The sequence below is a fragment of the Dendropsophus ebraccatus genome, chromosome 10, assembly GCF_027789765.1.
Source record: "Dendropsophus ebraccatus isolate aDenEbr1 chromosome 10, aDenEbr1.pat, whole genome shotgun sequence".
NCBI lineage: Eukaryota > Metazoa > Chordata > Amphibia > Anura > Hylidae > Dendropsophus > Dendropsophus ebraccatus.
The window spans coordinates 75,945,432-75,967,686 of NC_091463.1; the positions used below are offsets into that span (position 1 = coordinate 75,945,432).

Genomic DNA, 22,255 nt, shown 5'->3' on the forward strand with positions numbered 1-22,255 from the left:
TAGGGGGAGCAGAATTTGGGTACGTTTTTAAGGTTAGACTTGGATAGTGGATGGCTATATTTGCCCACATTTGGGCAAAATTACACCTTCATGTGGCAGCCACTATAGGGATTATGTGCATCACATCATTTGTACATTGACCACCTCATAGTGGCACAGTTTTTATTATATGGTATTTCCCCACAGACCCCACAGAAAGCCTGAAGTGAGCCACTAGAGAGTGAGAAAATGTAGCCCCTAAAAAAAAACGACATAAAAAACCTGACTGTGGGGAGACTGTGCTGGTACTGTAGGAAATAATGTACCCTTAGGGCACTATTACACCAAAAGATTATCTGACAGATTTTTTTAAGCCAAAGCCAGGAATGGATTTGAAAACAGGAGAAATCTCAGTTTTTCCTTTATTACTTGTTCCCTGTTCGTAGTCTGTTCTTGGCTTTGGCTTAAAAAAATCGGTCAGATACCCTGTTGGTGTAATAGGGCCCTAACACAGATAAGCATAATGTCCTGCAATCTAAAAAATATTGCAATGTATGGTACCAACAGTCAAGTACTCACATTGTCTAGCTCCTAAAGAAACTAAAAAAAAAGGAAACTACAAAAAAAGTTAAAAAACAGAAAATAAATAAATTTGGCCAAAAAAAAATGTTAAAAAATATATGAAATGAGTGTTGTAAAAAAAAAAAAATCCTCAAGTATTGAGCAATTGTTTGTTCTACTATTAATTAGTTAATTAAAATATTGGCTAGTTCTAAAGTGCAGTATAGGTCATTAATAGGTTAATTGCTTGTTATTATGGTATTTACAATTCATTATGCAATACAGCTATAACTCTGCCCTCTAAAACATGTCCAGCCTGTTCTTATCGATCCCTTGTTGGATTGTTGCCCTGTACCTGGCATTGTATAAATACAGAAGGACACAGTACAGATACAACCAGGATCACTGGAGAGCGGGATGGCTCTGAATATTGCAGCAACACTTCTCCTGGCCACTGGGGTCACTCTCCTAATTTATCTCATTAAATGGTGGAGTAGGGTCAAATACAATAACCTACCCCCAGGACCTACACCACTACCTGGTCTGGGGAACATCCTTCAGATCAGCACCACAGAGCTACCACAGTCTTTAGTTAAGGTATGTACACCTATATACAAATTCATATTCCCCATATCTGTTCTACAATTCAATCTTTATAGGGTTATTTATAGAGATATTTTAAGACAGTGTCTGCTGCTTATTTGAATAAAATACTGTAGACTGCAATAAAGCCTATGCTAGTATACTGGGTAAATGAGGAGCATTTGATGTCCCCATGACAGTCCCAAATGTATCCTAATGATAGTTTTGTTAGGTTAGAACAGTATATGTAAGTGAGAGTACAGTGGATAACATAACATTGGTTTTACTACAGAAAGCAATTGTTTGACATACATGTGTACTGTGTTTTGCAAGAATACACAATACTAAATGATCACTAAAATGAATACTAAAATGATCACAAGGTTCCAAGTACCGGCATACCACTTTAACCCCTTCCCATCAGCAATACGTAGATATACGTTCCCACTGCAAATACTGAGTGCAGCAGGAACGTATATGCACGTTCCTGACACTGAAGGGGTTTGATGTGTGTGGGACCGCTGCAGAGAGAGCGGTCCCGCACACATCAGTTCCCAGGAAGATGAGGGTAATGAGAGGCAGCTGCGATCCCGCAGCTGCATCTCATTAACCCCCTTAAACGAAGTGATCTATAACGATCACGGCGTTTGAGGTACTCAGTGACAGAACAAGCATCTGTCACCGAGTGATCCCGATCACATGTGCCGACGGGGGTATGCCTCTTACCTCCGTCCTGTCGGTTCGGCGCTCTATGCATAGTGTCTGCTCTCAGGCAGGCTCTATACATAGATCGCCGATAACACTGATCTATGCTATGTTATGGCATAGCTTAGATCAGTACATGCAATCTAATGATTGCATGTTTTACTGTAAAAAAAGTCTAAAAAAAGTGTAGTAAAAAGTGTTTTTAAAGTATAAAAAAAAAACTTATACCCCCCCCCCATAAAAGTTTAATATACCCCCTTGCCTGTTATAAAAAAAAAAAAAAAAAAAAATTAAGAATAAATAAACATATACCATATTGCAGCATGTGGAATTGTCTGATATTAAGATATTACATTATTGTTCCCACATGGAGAATGGCGTAAACAAATAACAAAAAAAAATCCCACCTGGATTGCTGATTTTTTTTTAATTATATATGAGAAAAAAAATATTAAAAAGGGATCAAAATTTTTCTGTTACACAAGTATGATATTAATAAACACTAGAGATTATGGCGCAAAAAATGACACCCCAACAAGCCCTGAAGGTCGAAAACTAAAAGTGCTATGGCTCTTAGAGGGCAGGGAGGAACATTGCATTAATTTGACCCAGACTTTTGTGCATCAAAGGGCTCTGTCTTGAAGGGGTTAAACAATCAGATGTATCTGCTGGGAATCAAGCTGTGTTCAATGTGCCTTCAGCACCTCCGCAGGAAAAATAAAGCATTACATGGTGCACATTAAAATTAATAGAAAACATGTAATGTGCTGGGTCTTCCGAATAGATGGTCTTTCTGGAGACTCCTAAAAGGCAATCCACCTTCTGGGATCTATAACATGTGATAGTTATATGCAGGAATTTTATTAAAGTGCCTAAAGGATTGTCCAGTGAAAATATTTTTCTTTCAAATCAACTGGTTTCAAAAAGTTAGATAGGCTTGTAATTTACTTTTATTTCAAAATATCAGCTGCTGTATTTCCTGCAGAAAATGGTGTTCTCTTTTCAGTCTGACACAGTGCTCTCTGCTGCCATCTCTGTCTGAGACAGAAACTGCCCAGAGCAGGAAAGGTTTTCTCTGCAAATTTGCTACTACTCTGGACAGTTCCTGTCTCGGCCAGCGATGTCAGCAGAGAGCACTGTGCCAGTCTGAAAATAAAACAGCATTTCCTGCATGCCATATAGTAGCTAATGAGTATGGAAAGACTTGAGATTTTTAATAGAAGTAATTTTTGAATAGAAGTAAATTACAAATCTATTTAACTTTCTGACACCAGTTAATTTAAAAGAAAAATATTTTCGCTTGAGTACCCCTTTAAAGCATTTACCAAGCATTCTGGGTAAGGTTTTCTTAATCTCATTTGGCAGGCTCCTTGTTTCTAAGTATATGGTTTCTGCTGAGGTCTGTAATAGGCTTTTTGCATTTTATATATCTTTATCTCTATTTAGCTGAGTGAGAAGTATGGACCGGTCTATACCCTCTATATAGCGAACCTTCGGACCATCATACTAATTGGATACGATGCAGTGAAGGAAGCATTGGTAGACCACAATGACGCGTTTAGTGATAGAGGAGACACGGGAGCTGGGGAGTTTTTTAATAAGGATTTTGGTAAGACGATAAAGTAATATCTAAAATAACATTTATTTTTTATAATTTCTATGTAAATTATTCTATAAAGCTACATTTATACATTTCTCTCTATACCTTAGATATACAAGAGATTGGAAAGCAATACATATAATAATTTGGAAGTAGATTTCACTCATAGTTCATTTAAAACAAATATGAGTTCAAAGGATTTATAGTTATCCCAGGAGCTATCAGGTAGTGCTTGTGTAATCTGTTTTTCATATTGTGCAACTTCAGCTGTTCTGAACCTCATTTCCTGCGAATAACGGCATATTGATAAAGAGGTTTAGACCTCCATTATTAAACAGGCTGCTAAAACAACAACAACTAAAACAACAACAAAATAATAGTAATAATAATAATAATAATAATAATAATAATTATTATATATATATATATATATATATATATATATATATATATATATATATATATTATATATTATATTATATTTATTATTATTAGTTTCCAAAATAGTGGATAGAAACTTTCTTCTTACCTCCAGAGGCTACAAATCTGCCCTGAGCATGTTCTCCAGATACAGGGTTTATTAAGGAGATATTTTGGTATCAGAAAATTGTATTTGCATAAGATTATTATATTACATATAACTAATACAGTGCTATCACTAGATATGGGCGGACATCAAACACGCTCGAGTTTGTTAGAGCCCAAGTGTGCAGCATTGGAAAAGCCTATGGCCTATGGCTGTATCTATGTTTTTCAGACAGCCTTAGCGCTCCATACAATTTCTCCAGCCACCACTAATCAAATGCCGCACTTTCGGGTTCGGACGAACCCAAGCATGTGTGAGGTTTGCTCATTTCTAGTTATCACTACACCATCACTTTATCCCCATCTTCATTATTTAGCTATATGCATGGATAGGTAGGTAGGTAGAGTTAAAACATTTAACTTATCTGAAGACTGCAAAACCTACCAGACCCTTTTGGCCTGGTTAGACATAGCTACTATAATGGTGCCCACTATACATGACAATATAGAGATTTGGATATGCTGAACAAAAACATATGAATTGAGAAACTTCTAGATGTAAGGTATATTTTTTTGTTAGAATTTTTATTTATTGAAGTTGTCTTCCAACAAAATCCCTATATCTGTCTTTGTATTGCTGATCGGCTGTACGGCTAACACGTATGTAAGGCCACACTCAACCTGTCGACAGAACTGGATCAGTTTTTGGAACAAATCACCCATGTTTTTCTAATTCTGGACATCCCCTTTAACTACATGCTTGATCTTACAGGGGTCATTGGAAGCAATGGAGAAAGATGGAAAATGCTTCGTCGATTTTCTCTGACAACTTTGAGAAATTTTGGAATGGGAAAGAGGAGCATTGAAGAAAGAATCCAAGAGGAAGCCCGGTGTCTCACTGAAAAATTAATGAAGGACAAAGGTGCGCTGAGTTTAAAAAAATATATATATATATTCTTAGTCAATCTGTTATATATGGTCAAATTTTTACAGCTTGCCATACACATCATTCTATCCTACTGTGTAATAAACTTTACCATGGTCCATATTTCCCATACTTGGTATAACACCATCCGTTGCATAACAATGGATGGTGTTATACTGCCAGATGCCAGGTGGCGTTCAACACGTTCCTGCAGCCGATACTGCTGCAACACCTGCAGGAACGTTATCTTTTTACAACTAAACTGCGGTTACCGTTAACGGTTAACCATTCACCCCAATGTGAAGTACGGCCACCAGCTATTTTCCGAACGCTGTTTGCCGAACAGCGTCCAGAAATAATAGGCATGTTCATTATTTTAATGCCCGTTCTAAAGAAAAGACGTTATAATAACAATGTTGGAACACAGTGCGCAATTGCGGAAAAAATGGACGCTGATTTCATTGCAATCAGAATCCGTTTTTTGTTTTTTTTTTATAAAAAATAACTTTATGTGAATCTAGCCATATACTGTATAATATATTATAAAATATATAATAATTATGTAATGTTTAGCCACTTCTTTACATTTACTAACAGATACTCCGATTGACCCAGTATATACACTACGACGTGCTGTTTCCAATGTCATTTGCTCTGTTGTATTTGGAGAAAGATTTGACTATGAAGACCAACATTTCTTGACTCTCCTGTCACATCTTTACGCTATTCTTCAGATGTTTAACTCCCGTTCAGGGCAGGTAACTATAACAAAATGTCTACAGTGTGTATGAGTATAGCCATGAGTCAAAAGTGGTTTCATCATACTTCACTTCACTTAGTCAGTTTTCCCAAGACAGACCACTTCCTCTGACACACTGTGATTTTCTTAGGGACAGAATGGTGATCACATGACAGTGACAGTTACAGTAAATTATGAAATTACCAAAAAAGAACAAAACTGAAATGCTTTTAAAGGGAACCTGTCACCCCCCGTGCCGGGGTGACAGGCTCCCGACCCCCCGTTAGAGCCCCCTATACTCACCTAATCCCGCCGGGTCCCGCTTCTGGAGGTGGTTGGGTGATAAAGATCTCAGCCGCTGCGCGCGCTGAGAGATGAGTCCAACACTCATAGAGAATGACGGAGCACTGGACTCTCCTGTCATTCTCTATGGGTGTTGGACTTATCTCTCAGCGCGCGCGCCGGGCGAGATCTTTATCACCCGACCACCTCCAGAAGCGGGACCCGGTGGGATCAGGTGAGTATAGGGGGCTCTAACGGGGGGTCGGGAGCCTGTCACACCGGCACGGGGGGGTGACAGGTTCCCTTTAAATTACATTTATCAAGTCCTCATGTTCAGTTTCTTATTAAAAATATTTTCCTACTATCTTATTTATACCTTTAACATATTTAAAGGTTTTGATAATGTCCCATCTTCACCTTCTTTTTTAAAGACTTCTTAGATTTAGGTCTTTAAGTCTTTCCCGTCATATTTTATAAATTTTGCAGGTGAGGTCTCCAGACCTGGACACATTATTTCAGATGTGATCTCACTAGACCTCTATACAGTGAGATCCCAACCTCCCTTTTCCTACTGGTTATACCTCTAGCTATACAGCCCAGCATACGGTTTGCTTTCTCTACCACCTGGTGGCACTGGTGACTCATTTTAAGGCTGTCAGAAATCACTACCCCTAAATCCTTCTCTTCTGAAGTCTTTGCTAACACAGAACTGCCAATATGATACATAGATAAAAATATATATATTTCTCCCCAAATGCTTTAAGTCAGCAGTAGTGATGAGCGAATACTGTTTGATCGAATAAATATTCGATCGAATAGTGAGATATTCGAACGAATATCCCGCGAATATTTGATAGATATTCGATAAGCGTTCAAATCCCCCAGCTTCCGGTTTCACCCTCCAAGTGGTCAAATAGATGTTTTTCACTAATCGAATACTTGTTCCCACAGACTTTAATGGGATTGAATATTCAATCGAATATTCGAATATTCGCGGGATATTCATACGAATATTGAATGTTCGAATATCTCATTATTCGCTCATCACTAGTCAGCAGTTTTTCTGTATGCCTCATCAGTTTATATTTTCACACACAGGTGCCTTGCTCACTAACCTTTATGGGCTTGACCCTATTTATATATGAGGGCTGGACCATTGTACAATGCACTTTCTGACTTTTGTCTCAGTCTCATTTGCCATAGAGTAGGCTTTTGCGCTTGCTGGCTCCTTGTTCCCGCTCAGTGCCGCTGCTATTACAGGCGCCAACAGCGAATGGGTCAGAACAGGGGAGGAGCGTATGATTGTCCGGGGAGCCCATAGGAGGTAGTGGCGGTCTGCTGCCGCCGCTCCTATTATGCGGGGCGAAGGTCAGCAGGCTGTCGTTATCATTCAAAGATCATTCAACATGTTGAAAGACAAGTATTAGCCAACATCGTGCATTTTCAACTCACTACTGGTTTTGGTTGGGGGAAAAGAAAAAAAACTAATGAAAAGACCGACGAAAATACTATCTGTGAACAGCCTAGATATGTATTTCTCTTTACACGCATTTGATGACCATAAAAATATAATGTTTACTTTTTTCATCTTTACACAGCTCCTTAATATATTTCCGACCATAATGCCCCACATTCCAGGTCCTCACCAAAAAATCTTTAAAACTATGGACAGCCTGAGAATCTTTGTTAAAGAGATGGTGACCAAACACAGAGCGACTCTGGATAAGAACTGCGCTCGTGACATCATAGACTGCTTCCTTATGAAGATGGAAGAGGTGGGTTTGTAGATAATCTTCGATTTTCAGATCTTTAAAGGACAACTCCAGCCAAAACATATTTTTTTATATGTTATTACTTAAGGAAAGTTAGACAAATTCCTAATGTACATTAATTAATGTCCCATAATTAACCCATTAAGGACAGCGGGCGTCCTCCCGCCGCCTGGGACTTAGCGCATCAGGGCGTACATGTAGACCCTGCATGGGGGCCGTCCTCTGTGGCGAGCTCAGGAGCTGAGCTTACTTCAGAGCGGGTGAGGAACGGCTGCTATCAACAGTCAGGCTCTCACCCTCAATGGCGTGCTGCCGAGATTATGCGGCAGCCCACCATTAACCCCTTAAACGCCACAGAGGCGCGTTTAAGTGACAGGAGCATCTCCTGTCACTTACCGATCGGGACCTTTGTAGCGTGTCTGTGGGGGTCCAGATCGCATGGCCTGACTGCCGGAGGTCTACTGCAGTTAGGTCTTCTGATAGAGTCTGCCACAGGCCACGGGCAGGCTCTATCAGAAGATTGCCGATAACACTGATCCCTGCTGTGCCATGGCATAGCAGGAATCAATGTTAGCAATCTAATGTAATAGTGTAAAAGCCCCCTAAGAGGCCAAAAAAAGTGTAAAAAACTATTTTTAAAAAAAGTTTTAAAAAAATGTCCCAAAGCCCCTCCCCCAATAAAAATGAAAATACCCCTCCTTACCAGTTTATACTTAAAACACATAAAATAATAAAGTTAATTAACATATAATAGACCATAGTGTGTGTGTGTAATCGCGCGTTCTATTAAAATAAAACAATATTGTTATTGTATGAAAAAAATAATAAAAAGCGATCAATACGTCTGATCTAGAAAAAAATGTTACTTATAAAAACTAGAGATCATGGTGCAAAAAATGATAGCCAATACGACCCCGTAGGTGAAAACATAAAAGCGCTATAAGAGTCACAATAGGGTCATTTTAAATATACCTATTTGCAAAAAAAAAAAAAAAAAAAAAAAAGGTTTTACAGCTAATAAAAATAGTAAAACGTTAGAAAACCTATGTAGACATGCATATCGCTGTGTTCAGACTGACCTATAAAATAAAGAAAAAATTTCAGTTTTACCGTAAAGTGCATTATGTAAACATGGAACATCCCCGCCCCCCCCCCCAAAAAAAAAAAAAAAAAATAATAGAGGAATCACATTTTTTGACACAAATTCACCCCATAAATGATATTTTTGGGATTCCGTCTTTCATTTTATGGCAGATTAAAATATGCCATTACAAAGTCCACCTGCTCCTGAAAAAAACAATCCCTCACCTAGCCCTGCAGGTGGAAAATAAAAAAATTATGGGTCTTAGAAGGCGAGGAGGAAAAAACGAAAACGCAAAAGTGACAATTGGCCTGGTCCTTAAGGCCATTTCAGGCCTTAGGTTACAAACCCACTTGCCGGATCTGCAGCGAGTCTCCTTGCTGCGTTTTTGCAGCGAGACTCGCTGCAGATCCTGGCCCTATACTTTCAATAGCAAAGAAACTCGCAGCAGGGATGTACATCCCTGCTGCGAATTTGTCTGCAGCCCGCCCCATTAACCCCCCGGCCGCCGGACATTATACATTACCGGGTCCCCGTTCCTGCTTGCTTCGGGGCTCCCGGTGTCTTCACGGCCCGCCCGACCAATTAGTGCGCTGCGGCGGGGCAGCGCACTGATTGGCCGGGCGGAACGTGCCGGGAGCCGCCAAAGCTAGCAGGAGCGGGGACCTGGTAATGTATATCCTGCCCGCCCCCCTGCATCCCCGATCGCCCCGCAGCCCCCGGCCGCACGATCGCCCCCAGCCCTGCAGCCCCCGGCCGCACGATCGCCTGCAGCCCCCCAGCCCCTGGCCGCACGATCGCCCGCAGCTCCGCAGCCCCCGGCCGCATGATCGCCTGCAGCCCCCAGCCCCCCGGCTGCACGATCGCCCGCTGGCGGCGATCGTGCGGCCGGGGGCTGCGATGCTGGGGGCGATCGTGAGGTCGGGGGCTGCAGGGCTGGGGGCGATCGTGCGGCCGGGGGCTGCGGGCGATGGTGCGGTCGGGGGCTGCGGGCGATCGTGCGGCCGGGGGCTGGGGGCGATATACATTACCTGATCCCAGCTCCTGCTTGCTTCAGCGGCTCCCGGCACGTTCCGCCTGGCCAATCAGTGCACTGCCCCGCCGCAGCGCACTGATTGGCCGGGCGGGCCGTGAAGACACCGGGAGCCCCGAAGCAAGCAGGAACGGGGACCCGGTAATGTATAATGTCCGGCGGCCGGGGAGTTAATGGGGCGGGCTGCAGACAAAATCGCAGCAGGGATGTACATCCCTGCTGCGAGTTTCTCTGCTATTGAAAGTATAGGGCCAGGATCTGCAGCGAGTCTCGCTGCAAAAACGCAGCAAGGAGACTCGCTGCAGATCCAGCAAGTGGGTTTGTAACCTTAAGGAGATAATGTACATTAGGAATTTGTCTAACTTTCCTTAAGGGTACAAACCCACTTGCCGGATCTGCAGCGAGTCTCCTTGCTGCGTTTTTGCAGCGAGACTCGCTGCAGATCCCAGCCCTATACTTCCATTAGCAGAGAAACTTGCAGCAGGGATGTACATCCCTGCTGCGATTTTGTCTGCAGCCCTCCCCATTAACCCCCTAGCCGCCGGACATTATACATTACCGGGTCCCCGTTCCTGCTTGCTTCGGGGCTCCCGGTGTCTTCACAGCCCGCCCGGCCAATCAGTGCGCTGCGGCGGGGCAGCGCACTGATTGGCCGGGCAGAACGTGCCGGGAGCCGCCGAAGCAAGCAGGAGTGGGGACCTGGTAATGTATATCCTGCCCGCCCCCCCTGCAGCCCCGATCGCCCCCGGCCGCATGATCGCCCCCTGCATCCCCCGGCCGTACGATCGCCCCCCGCAGCCCCCGGCCGCACGATCGCCCCCCGCAGCCCCGGCCGCACGATCGCCCCCCCGCAGCCCCCGGCCACACGATCGCCCCCCGCAGCCCGTGCGGCCGGGGGCTGTGGGGGGCGATCGTGCGGCCGGGGGGTGTGGGGGGCGATCATGCGGCCGGGGGCTGGGGGCGATCGGTGCTGCAGGGGTTTGCGGGGGGGGGGGGCGATCGTGCGGCCGGTGGGTGCGGGGGGGCGATCATGCGGCTGGGGGCGATCATGCAGCCGGGGGCTGGGGGCGATCGGGGCTGCAGGGGAGCGGGCAGGATATACATTACCAGGTCCCCGCTCCTGCTTGCTTCGGCGGCTCCCGCCACGTTTTGCCCGGCCAATCAGTGCGCTGCCCCGCCGCAGTGCACTGATTGGCCGGGCGGGCCGTGAAGACACTGGGAGCCCCGAAGCAAGCAGGAAAAGGGGACCCGGTAATGCATAATGTCCGGCGGCTAGGGGGTTAATGGGGAGGGCTGCAGACAAAATCGCAGCAGGGATGTACATCCCTGCTGCGAGTTTCTCTGCTAATGAAAGTATAGGGCTGGGTTCTGCAGCGAGTCTCGCTGCAAAAACGCAACAAAGAGACTCGCTGCAGATTCGGCAAGTGGGTTTGTACCCTAAGTAAATAACATATTAACAAATATGTTTTGGCTGGAGTTGTCCTCCAAGGGAGACCTTAAGATAGTGGGGTTTCCCTTTTCATGTGCCATAATACAAGTGTTGGTACAGTAATACTGAGTATATGTAATAAAGAATTGTAATAAAGCAAAAAGCATACTAAATCTCGTTACCCTGCACTTTTAGGCCCCTTGCACATAATATTCCGAACACTATAGGGCCCATCAGATTCTAGGAGCCATTGCACAGTTTCATGATTATGGGTGGCCGGTGGTTGACACTCTATGGCAGGCATGTCAAAACTTTTTTCGAAGAGTGCCAAATTTAATGAAGTGAACATGTGCGAGGGCCAAACATTTTGCTTGACATTCTTTGGACCATTAAAATGAATGCAAATAAACTTTTTTTTTACAAAGTTTATTGAAAACGGCATACTTTTTATACTTAAAAAATCCCGGGGCACACCACCAACCAAAATGGCACAAAATGACACTTAAACAGTACATATTATACATATAGTTAATAATATAGATTCTAAATGTATTTATACTCACTCAGTGTAAAACCTGGGCCTGTTTCGATAAACACAAAAGGGATATCCCTGTTTCTCTCCCCCATCCCCATGTTTCTCTCCCCATGCTTCTCTCCCCTGCTTCTCCCCCATCCCCATGTTTCTCTCCCCCCTGCTTCTCCCCCATCCCCATGCTTCTCTCCCCTGTTTCTCCCCCATCCCCATGTTTCTCTCCCCCCTGTTTCTCCCCATCCCCATGTTTCTCTCCCCCCTGCTTCTCCCCCATCCCCATGTTTCTCTCCCCCCTGCTTCTCCCCCATCCCCATGTTTCTCTCCCCCCTGCTTCTCCCCATCCCCATGTTTCTCTCCCCCCTGCTTCTCCCCCATCCCCATGCTTCTCTCCCCTGTTTCTCCCCATCCCCATGTTTCTCTCCCCTCTGCTTCTCCCCCATCCCCATGTTTCTCTTCCCCCTGTTTCTCCCCCATCCCCATGTTTCTCTCCCCCCTGTTTCTCCCCCATCCCCATGTTTCTCTCCCCCCTGCTTCTCCCCCATCCCCATGTTTCTCTCCCCCCTGCTTCTCCCCCATCCCCATGTTTCTCTCCCCCCTGCTTCTCCCCCATCCCCATGTTTCTCTCCCCCCTGCTTCTCCCCCATCCCCATGTTTCTCTCCCCCCTGCTTCTCCCCCATCCCCATGTTTCTCTCCCCCCTGCTTCTCCCCCATCCTCATGTTTCTCTCCCCCCTGCTTCTCCCCCATCCCCATGTTTCTCTCCCCCCTGCTTCTCCCCCATCCCCATGTTTCTCTCCCCCCTGCTTCTCCCCCATCCCCATGTTTCTCTCCCCCCTGCTTATCCCCCATCCCCATGTTTCTCTCCCCCCTGCTTCTCTCCTGTTTCTCCCCCATCCCTGCTCACCTTCCTTGAGATGCTCGCCGTGGGCGCCGTCCCCCTCACCTACTGGCCCGGACGTGCTCCTCCAATCAGGGGAGACCGGGAGCGTGGTGCGTGGCGCACCACGCTCCTGGTCTCCCCTGATTGGAGGAGCACGTCCGGGCCAGTAGGTGAGGGGGACGGCGCCCGCGGCACACTGGTTGAAAACCACTGCTCTACTGCACGGGAAAGGAAAGCCGAAATCTCGGACATCGCGAGATTTCGGCTTTCTTTTTCTGTGCTCTAGAGTGGCATGGGGGCAAGGTATATGTTGCTGCCGGATACCTGGGGGGCCGTAAAAGTTCGGAACACGGGCCGCAGATGGCCCGCGGGCCGGACTTTGGACATGCCTGCTCTATGGGATAACCATCCATAACAGAGCAGTGGTTTTTGTGACAAAAAAAAACAACTAAAGCCACGTGTTTGTCTGATAATTAAAATAATTTAAAATTTCCAGGAAAAAAAGAATCCAAAAACAGAATTTCATCAGGAAAACCTAGAGGCAGCAATTTTAGACTTATTTTTGCTGGAACCGAGACTACAAGTCTGACATTGACCTATGGATTCCTTATACTCATGAAATATCCAGATATACAAGGTAATCAACTGTGTTGTTTTTTTTTATTTGTATATTATTTATGTTATTTCTTATCAAAGCTATAGGATTACAGAGGGGTTCTAAAGTCCTGACACATAAGAATTTACCAGTATGACAAATGGCACATGGGGTACATGTTACAAATGTTACAAATTGTTACAAATTGTGCAAAACTCCATGTTACGCCTCTGCCTCCCAATATCAGTCAAATCCACTAATGTCATCAATAGTTCTGTAATTATGCTGTTTCTGAAATCTAAAAAACAATAAGGCAATAGCACAGTTTACAATTAGGGCGGGTTCACACTGCGGAATTCTCGCGGACAATGTCCGCGGAATTCCGTCAGCTGTCCGCCCGCACATCTGGGCGCCTTTCCGCCAGCCCCATAGACACCATTCTATGGGCCGGCGTATTCCGCTATACGCTTAAAGAAGTGTCATGTCACTTCTTTTAGCGGATCGCGGAATACGCCGGCCCATAGAATGGTGTCTATGTAGCTGGCGGAAAAGTGCGTGCCCGTGCGGGCGGACAGCTGACGGAATTCCGCGGACATTGTCCGCGAGAATTCCGTAGTGTGAACCCGCCCTTATAGTCCAACAAGAAAGACAAAAAGTGATGGCACTGCCTGGTTCTCCACTAGATGGCACTATCTCAGGCTGGGTCCGGTATGTGGTGGTGCTCAATCCGAAATAAACATGCTGTATGAACAATCAATAAAGGATAAAATGAGGCACTCACCAGCAGTGTATTCAGACCATCCGGCTTTTATTGCTGTGCGTAGGGGGAGCGGGGGAGACCAACTGGATGGTCTGAATACACTGCTGGTGAGTGCCTCCTTTTATCCTTTATTGATTATTTTACAATTAGAGTCGATGCATATATTTATATATAACTAAAGTCTCTGTTAAACTCCCATGGTAACCACGTGGCATTGAGCCAGCAATTTCATTGCCCTTATGCAATGATGAAAAGAAAAAACAAAATACTGATACTCACCTAGCTTCTGGGAGGCTCCCCCTTTTGATTGGCTGGGTGATGCGCCCTGAATGGTTGCATAGGTCGCACACCCTTAAGGCCAGCCCTGTTTCTATCTTTCCCACCCCTAAAGCAGAACTCTTATCCAGGTTAAGGCTGGGTTCACATTGTGGATGCAAAATGGATGCACACAAATGCAAATGCATCAGTTTTTCATCCTTTTTATGTAGAAAATTGATAAAAAACTGATGCATTGGCATTTGTGTGCATCCATTTTGATCCGTTTTTCCATTGACTTATAAAAAAGGATTTTAAAATTCCATCAAAACTCATCCATTTTTTTAGTGTATACAAAGACATGGTCAACCACATTTTTGTGTAAGCTAAAAAAAAAAACTAGTTTTGAGCCATTTTTTAAAATTTTATTTTTATAATTTTATTGACCACAAGTCTGAAGGGATTAAACACACCAAAAACACTCCTCTTGCACCCCTCTTTTAAGCAAGTTCAACCTATTACACATTCACCGGGTCATGAAAAAAGGCATCATATTATTGATATGTGTTCTATAGTTATATGCCATGTGCTTAGAGGGGTTATCAAGCTAAAATCTTTTTCTTTCAAATCAACTGATATCAGAAAGTTATATAGATTTGTAATTTACTTCTATTAAATAATCTCAAGTCTTCCCATACTTATTAGCTACTATATGTCATGCAGGAAATGTTGTTTTATTTTCAGTCTGACACAGTGCTCTCTGCTGACATCTCTGACCGAGACAGGAACTCTGTCTCGGTTTTCTATGAATCCCCATAGAAAACCTCTCCTGCTCTGGGCAGTTCCTGTCTCAGCCAGAGATGTCAGCAGAGAGCACTGTGTCAGACTGAAAATAAAACATTTCTTGACATATAGTAGCTAATAACTATGGGAAGACTTTTGATAAAAATTACAAATCTATATAACTTTTTGACACCAGTTGATTTAAGGCCTAAGTATTTAACACCGTTTACAAATCTTTGATCGCTAATTTTGTGAGTATACAGTCATGGCCAAAAGTTTTGAGAATGACACAAATATTATATTTTCACATGATCTGCTGCCCTCTGGTTTTTATGTTTGTCAGATGTTTTTATCACATACAGAAATATAATTGCAATCATATTATGAGTAACAAAAGCTTATTTCAAAAGTTAGAATGAGTTAATGCAGCAAGTCATTATTTGCAGTGTTGACCCTTCTTCTTCAGGACCTCTGCAATTCTCCCTGGCATGCTCTCAATCAACTTCTGGACCAAATCCTGACTGATAGCAGTCCATTCTTGCACAATCAATGCTTGCATTTTGTCAGAATTTGTTGGTTTTTGTTTGTCCACCTGTCTCTTGATGATTGACCACAAGTTCTCAATGGAATTAAAGGAAGAGTGCCATGAAAAACTTTTTCCCAGTAATTGAAGCACATTACAAAGTTATATAACTCTGTAATATGCTTCAATCACCTCTCTGCCTCCCTTCCCTGTCTTTTCCCCCCTCCCCCCCAGGAAGTGTCCTAACTCACACAGACCTAATTACTATCGTCACCGTCACCAAGCTCTTCTCTCAGCTCCTTCTCCTGTTACAGCAGCCCCCCCCCTCCCCTGCCTTGTCAGGTGACTCAGCTTGCTCAGCTCCTATTGGCTGAACAACTGCAAGCCATCGCTTGGACTGGGGAGGGGGGGCTGCTGTAACAGGACCTAGACCAGCCCTCCTGCTGATGACTCGTCCTCACAAGAAGGAGCTGCCTGGTGACAGTGATGGCAGTAATTAGGTCTGTGTGAGTTAGGACACTTCCTGGTGGGGGGTGGAGGGGGGAAAGACAGGGAAGGGAGGCAGATAGGTGATTGAAGCACATTACAGAGTTATATAACTTTGTAATGTGCTTCAATTACTGGGAAAAAGTTTTTCATGGCACTTGTCCTTTAAGATCTGGGGAGTTTCCAGGCCGTGGATGTTTTGTTCCCTGAGCCATTTAGTTATCACCTTTGCTTTATGGCAAGGTGCTCCATCATGCTGGAAAAGGCATTGTTCATGGCCAAACTGCTCTTGGACGGTTGGGAGAAGTTGCTCTTGGAGGACATTCTGGTACCATTCTTTATTCATCGCTGTGTTTTTAGGCAAGACTGTGAGAGAGACGATTCCCTTGGCTGAGAAGCAACCCCAAACATGAATGGCTTCAGGATGCTTTACAGTTGGCATGAGATAAGACTGGTGGTAGCGCTTACCTCGTCTTGTCCGGATAAGATGTTTTCCAGATGTCCAAAACAATCGGAAAGAGGATTCATCAGAGAAAATGACTTTAACCCAGTCTACTCCCTGTACCTTTCGCAGAATATCAGTCTGTCCCTGATGTTTTTTCTGGAGAGAAGTGGCTTCTTTGCTGCCCTCCTTGAGACCAGGCCTTGCTCCAAGAGTCTCCCCCTCACAGTGCATGCAGATGCACTCACACCTGCCTGCTGCCATTCCTGAGCAAGCTCTGCACTGCTGGTAGCCCGATCCCGCAGCTGAAACACTTTTAAGATACGGTCCTGGCGCTTGCTGGTCTTTCTTGGGCGCCCTGGAGCCTTTTTGGCAACAATGGAACCTCTTTTCTTGAAGATCTTGATGATGCGAAGATTGTTGACTGAGGTGCAATCTTTCTAGCTGTGATACTCTTCCCTGTTAGGCCATTTTTGTGCAGTGCAATGATGACTACACGTGTTTCTTTATAGATATCCATGGTTAACAGAAGAGAAACAATGATGCCAAGCACCAGCCTTCTTTTAAAGTGTCCAGTGGAGTCATTCTTACTTAGTCATGACAGATTTATCTCCAGCCCTGTCCTCATCAACACCCACACCTGTGTTAATGGAGCAATCACTGAAACAATGTTAGCTGTCCTTTTAAGGCAGGGCTGCAATGATGTTGTAGTGTGTTTTAAGTGACTTTGCAAGCAATTGCTGTTAAGCTGATCACTCTTTATAACATTCTGAAGTATATGCAAATTGCCATTTTAAAAACAGGCAGTAAAATTTTTGTAAAAATTAATATTTGTATCATTCTCAAAACCTTTGGCCATGACTGTACTATACATACAATTATGGTATTATACATGAAAAAGCACTATGTGATCTGTTTTTCTAAATTACAGAAAAAATCCACAAAGAGATTGACAATGTAATAGGTAGAGACCGCTGTCCATCAATAGAAGACAAGAGCAAAATGCCCTATACAGAGGCTGTAATCCATGAGATCCAGAGATTTGCTGACATCATCCCTGGAGGACTGCCTCATGCTGTGAGCAAGGACACGACCTTCAGAGGATATCACATTCCTAAGGTACAGAATGATGGTCTTCTTAAAGGGGTTATCCAGCGCTACAAAAACATGGCCACTTTCCCCTACTGTAGTCTTCAGTTTGGGTGGGGTTTTGAAACTCAGTTCCATTGAAGTAAATAGAGCTTAATTGCAAAGCACACCTGAACTGGAGACAACAGTAGGGGGAAAAGTGGCCATGTTTTTGTAGCGCTGGATAACCCCTTTAATTTTGGACTCCCTAACTCTGTTATTCACATGTTACTTTGTTCTAGTCTAATATGTAACATTTTCTCTTTCTCTTCATCTTCGATCCATTCTTTTTATAAACTATCATATTTATGAACTTTTACACTTCCAGTTTTCTAGATCTGAATATTTTTTACATATACTTTCAGGGCACTTTGGTTTTTCCAGTCCTGACCTCTGTCTTGAAAGACCCCAAACAATTCAGGAACCCAGATGAGTTTGATCCTGGACATTTTCTTAATGGAAATGGTTGCTTTAAGAAAAGTGAAGCCTTCATGCCATTCTCTTCAGGTAAGAGACTATCATTTGATTATATTGAACTAGCAAAAACTAGAGCAAACTATGACTGAAATTGAACTTAACCCAGTGACGACACACAGAACAAGTGTACTCACTCCGGTGAGGATAACCGTGTATAAAGCAGGTTCAGGCATTTAAACAGCATGGTCATGCGTAATTAGGGGTTCACGGTTCAGATCAGCTGCCCGCGACAAGATGGCGGAGAGCTGATCCATTGTCATGGCAGCCCAAGGCCTTATTGGACGTCTGACTATGCCAGACTGTACTAGAAAATAGCAAATAAATGAATTGAATGCATTGCAATGGCAACACATTGAATTCTGTGTGCCATGTTCAAACTATAAATATTTAAAGCGATACTGTATCCACCAACTCCCCTTCCCTAACTACTGGTACCGTCCATTCGATTGAAGTGAGTCCTTTCGATTCTGTCTTTCAAAATGCGCCTGATGCCTTGGTTAGAGTAAAAAAATTATCTTTTAATCTGCTCTAGCCATGTCAATGAGGCGTGGCCTAGAACGTCCGTGCCCTAGGTCTGTGACACCTCTCTTTTCGTCCTCCCCACTCTCCTTGTCATTAGGAAAAGCCCAGGGATTTCTCCTATTCATCGCTTGTCTAAACAGTGCCACACCTTACTGACTTGGCTGCTGCAGATTGAAAGATATTTTTTTACCCTAACTATCAAGAACATTTAAAAAAAAAAAACAACCAGCTGTTTTGGAGGTTGGGTTGGTGAATACAGTATCACGTTAATATTGATAAAACCAGATGGCAAACAGCATAAAAAATAAATAAATTCCAAAATTGTGCAGTTTGGTACATGAATTGCTTTAAAGGGAACCAATCACCTCAATCACGCATATATAGCTTTTTAAATGTGCTGTTAGAGCACACAGCACACTTTCCATACATGTTTTTATATACTCCCTGCCTCCCCCATGTAATCCATAAAGTAACTTTATAAAACTGGCGCCTGGTATGCAAATTACCTCAGGAAGTCACCTGGGCGGTGTTCGGCTAGATGGTAGTCACGGTCAGTTCGGGTCCCCTGGGCGTTCCTCAGCGGTAATCAAGCCCCTCTGGGCGTGATTCAAATCACCCAGTAGCTCCAACGTCACTCAGGAGCGCGCTGTGCATGACGTCAGCGTGCCTACGTTCTTACACCGCCGCACATGCGCAGTACATTCTGGCTGTACTGCGCCTGTGCAGAATAGCCTCGAACTCAGTGTGAGCCGGAGTTTGAGGCTATTCTGCACAGGCGCAGTACAGCCAGAATGGAAGCGGGTGTACTGCGCATGCGCGGCGGCGTAAGAACAAAGGCTCGCCGATGTCGTGCACGGCGCGCTTCCGAGTGACGTCGGAGTTACTGGGTGATTTGAATCACGCCCAGAGGGGCGTGATTACCGCCGAGGAACGCCCAGGGGACCCGGACTGACCGTGACTACCATCTAGCCGAACACCGCCCAGGTGACTGCCTGAGGTAATTTGCATACCGGGCGCCAGTTTTATAAAGTTACTTTATGGATTACACGGGGGAGGCAGGGAGTATATAAAAACATGTATGGAAAGTGTGCTGTGTGCTCTAACAGCACATTTAAAAAGCTATATATGCATTTTTGAGGTGATTGGTTCCCTTTAAGGCTATGTCCACACTACATAAAAGTCGATGGCAACAACGGCCGCATGTTCTTTTATAGGATCCTGGCCGAAGCGCATCCACATCCACGCTCCGTCCGGGATCCCTAGCAGCGCCTCAAAGAACTGACACGTCAGTTTTCTGCGGCTGTAATTTATTGAATTGTGGCCGTGCAAACCCATGTCAGTTCACACAATGAAGCGAGCGGCTTCCGGCCGGCATCAGAACACTGCGGCCGGAAAGATTATCTGGCCGGAACTTAAGTACCAGAACGGCCGGTCTCTTACGCCGTGCAAACATAGTCTAAAGCTGTGTTTGCACAATGTTATTGGCAGATTTCAGACATTTAAATAAAGAAAATCGCTGGAAATACCAATTTAAAAAGTTGCTATTTACCAGAAGGGGAGCTTACCAATTCATGAATTTAATGTATACACACTGATGTCCATTTTACGCTTCAGTTCCATAGAACTTTACATTATATTATGCCCAGTAAATTGCTTCTTACTTTGCATTAGGATCGTATTGTGTCAGCAGTGTCTGTCCTACGTACATGCTGGGGGAAGACCCTGAGATATATGTCTGACATATACCTAAAACAAACAACACATACTGGCATCTGTCATACATGGGGTTACATGGTAAAAAAAAAAAAAGTATAACTATATAGTGCTTTGAGTAGTGAAATAGTCAAAATTTCTAAATTCGATTCGAGTAGACCGCAATACCCGACTGTTTGACTATTTGATTGAATATTGAATCCCATTAAAGTCTATAGGAGAACAATGCTGGTTTCTTTGAAACCAAAATTCGACCACTTGGAGGTCACCAAGTCCAATGACACCTCAAGAAATGATGCTTACACCTCTGGAATACACCTTGGACAGCAGGAGAAGCATGCCTAGGTGCATCTAACACGCCAAAGTTGCAGCATTACGCCACTATCACAACCTTTTAACAGTAAACTCAAAACACAATATACCTTTTTTGAATGCTTACAGGCAACAGGCATTGAACTGGTATATGTTACGCACAGAATGCAAAACAGTAGTACCAAACTTTTGGCACACTCGCAGTATACAGCTGTATACCCGATATATAATGTTTTTTGAATTCTTCACTACGGGTTCTGTCTCCTCAGGCAAACGCATGTGTATGGGAGAAGGTCTGGCCCGCATGGAGCTCTTCCTGTTTCTAACTACTATACTGCAAAAGTTTACATTGGAGCCCACTGTAGACAGAAAGAATCTGAGCATAAGGCCAGTGCCCAACACCAATGCTTCAAGACCTTGTTCATATGAGATGAACGTTGTCCCTCGTTTTTGAGCTAAGGATGGACATCTTCCATAAAGGAAACATATCTTATTAACATATTTTATTTGTCTATACCGACATACCCAACATATTATAATTTACAATATCTGTAATTATTTTAATAAATGTAATGTAATTATGTAAAAAAAAAACTTTGATTGTTCTGAGTTCAATTTTTTTCTGGTATGGAGCTTTTCGGAGCTTTTTGTAACTGAGCTACCTAACGTGTACTTGCTAAATTAGAGGTATTTAAGTCTTGTTATACGGGATTTAGAATAATCAAGTGGATAAAATGCTGTATTCTTCTCCCACTGCCTGCCTGTCACTACTGTAAGTGAGAAACTAACAAGTAAATGTAAAGGGGTTGGCCACTTTATAGCAAAATTGTTCAGTGTACAGTATTAGTAACTGTACTCATTATACTTACTGACAGCAGCTCCCTGTGTACCTCATAGAGCTAAAATCAGACTCCCCTTCTTCAGGCTGTGCTGCCCTACCTTGTGGTGAGTCTGTCCATAAGATGGCCGACATGGAGGAGCACGTGACCATGCCCCACCCCCAGTGTCCCATCACTGAACCTCCATATATACCTATGGAGGGCACTGGGGAGGGGCATGGTCACATGCTCCTCTATGTTGGCCATCTTATGGACAGACTCACCACAGAGCAGGGAAGCACACCCTGCAGGAAGGTTCTCTGATTTTAGCTCTATGAGGTACAAAGGGAGCTGCTGTCAGTAAGTGCTGTGAATATATTTACTTATACTGTACACTGCACAATTTTACTATAAACTGGCCAACCCCTTCACCCTAACTAGGGGCAACTGACAAGCCTGTCACTTTCCCCATTACTATTTGCATTGTATATCAAGCCCTTGGCAAATGTGATCAAACAAGGTGTACAGATAAAGGGTTTTAGTCTGAAAAAAAGAATAAGACTAAATAATAATGTATACAAACAATGTTTAGTTATTTGTCCAGAGTCCAGATATCAGCATCCTAAGAATAATTGATAGATTTAAGTAATCTTTTTCGTAATCTTTGGTATTTTTTAAATAAATTGGGGTAAATCAATAATACTAAATTGAGGCCAGACACAAAGAGAACTAGAGGAATTCTATGGTTTAAATATAGTGGAAGAAAGTTTTTATTACCTTGGGGTGAAACTAGTGCGGGTCCAGCAAAATATATTGA

General features: G+C 43.7%; 1 pseudogene; it reads left to right on the top strand.

The window, feature by feature from the left end:
* The first annotated feature begins 946 nt into the window (after positions 1–946).
* LOC138766081 (cytochrome P450 2C23-like) lies at positions 947–21,469 on the top strand (annotated as a pseudogene).
* Positions 21,470–22,255: the final 786 nt, after the last annotated feature.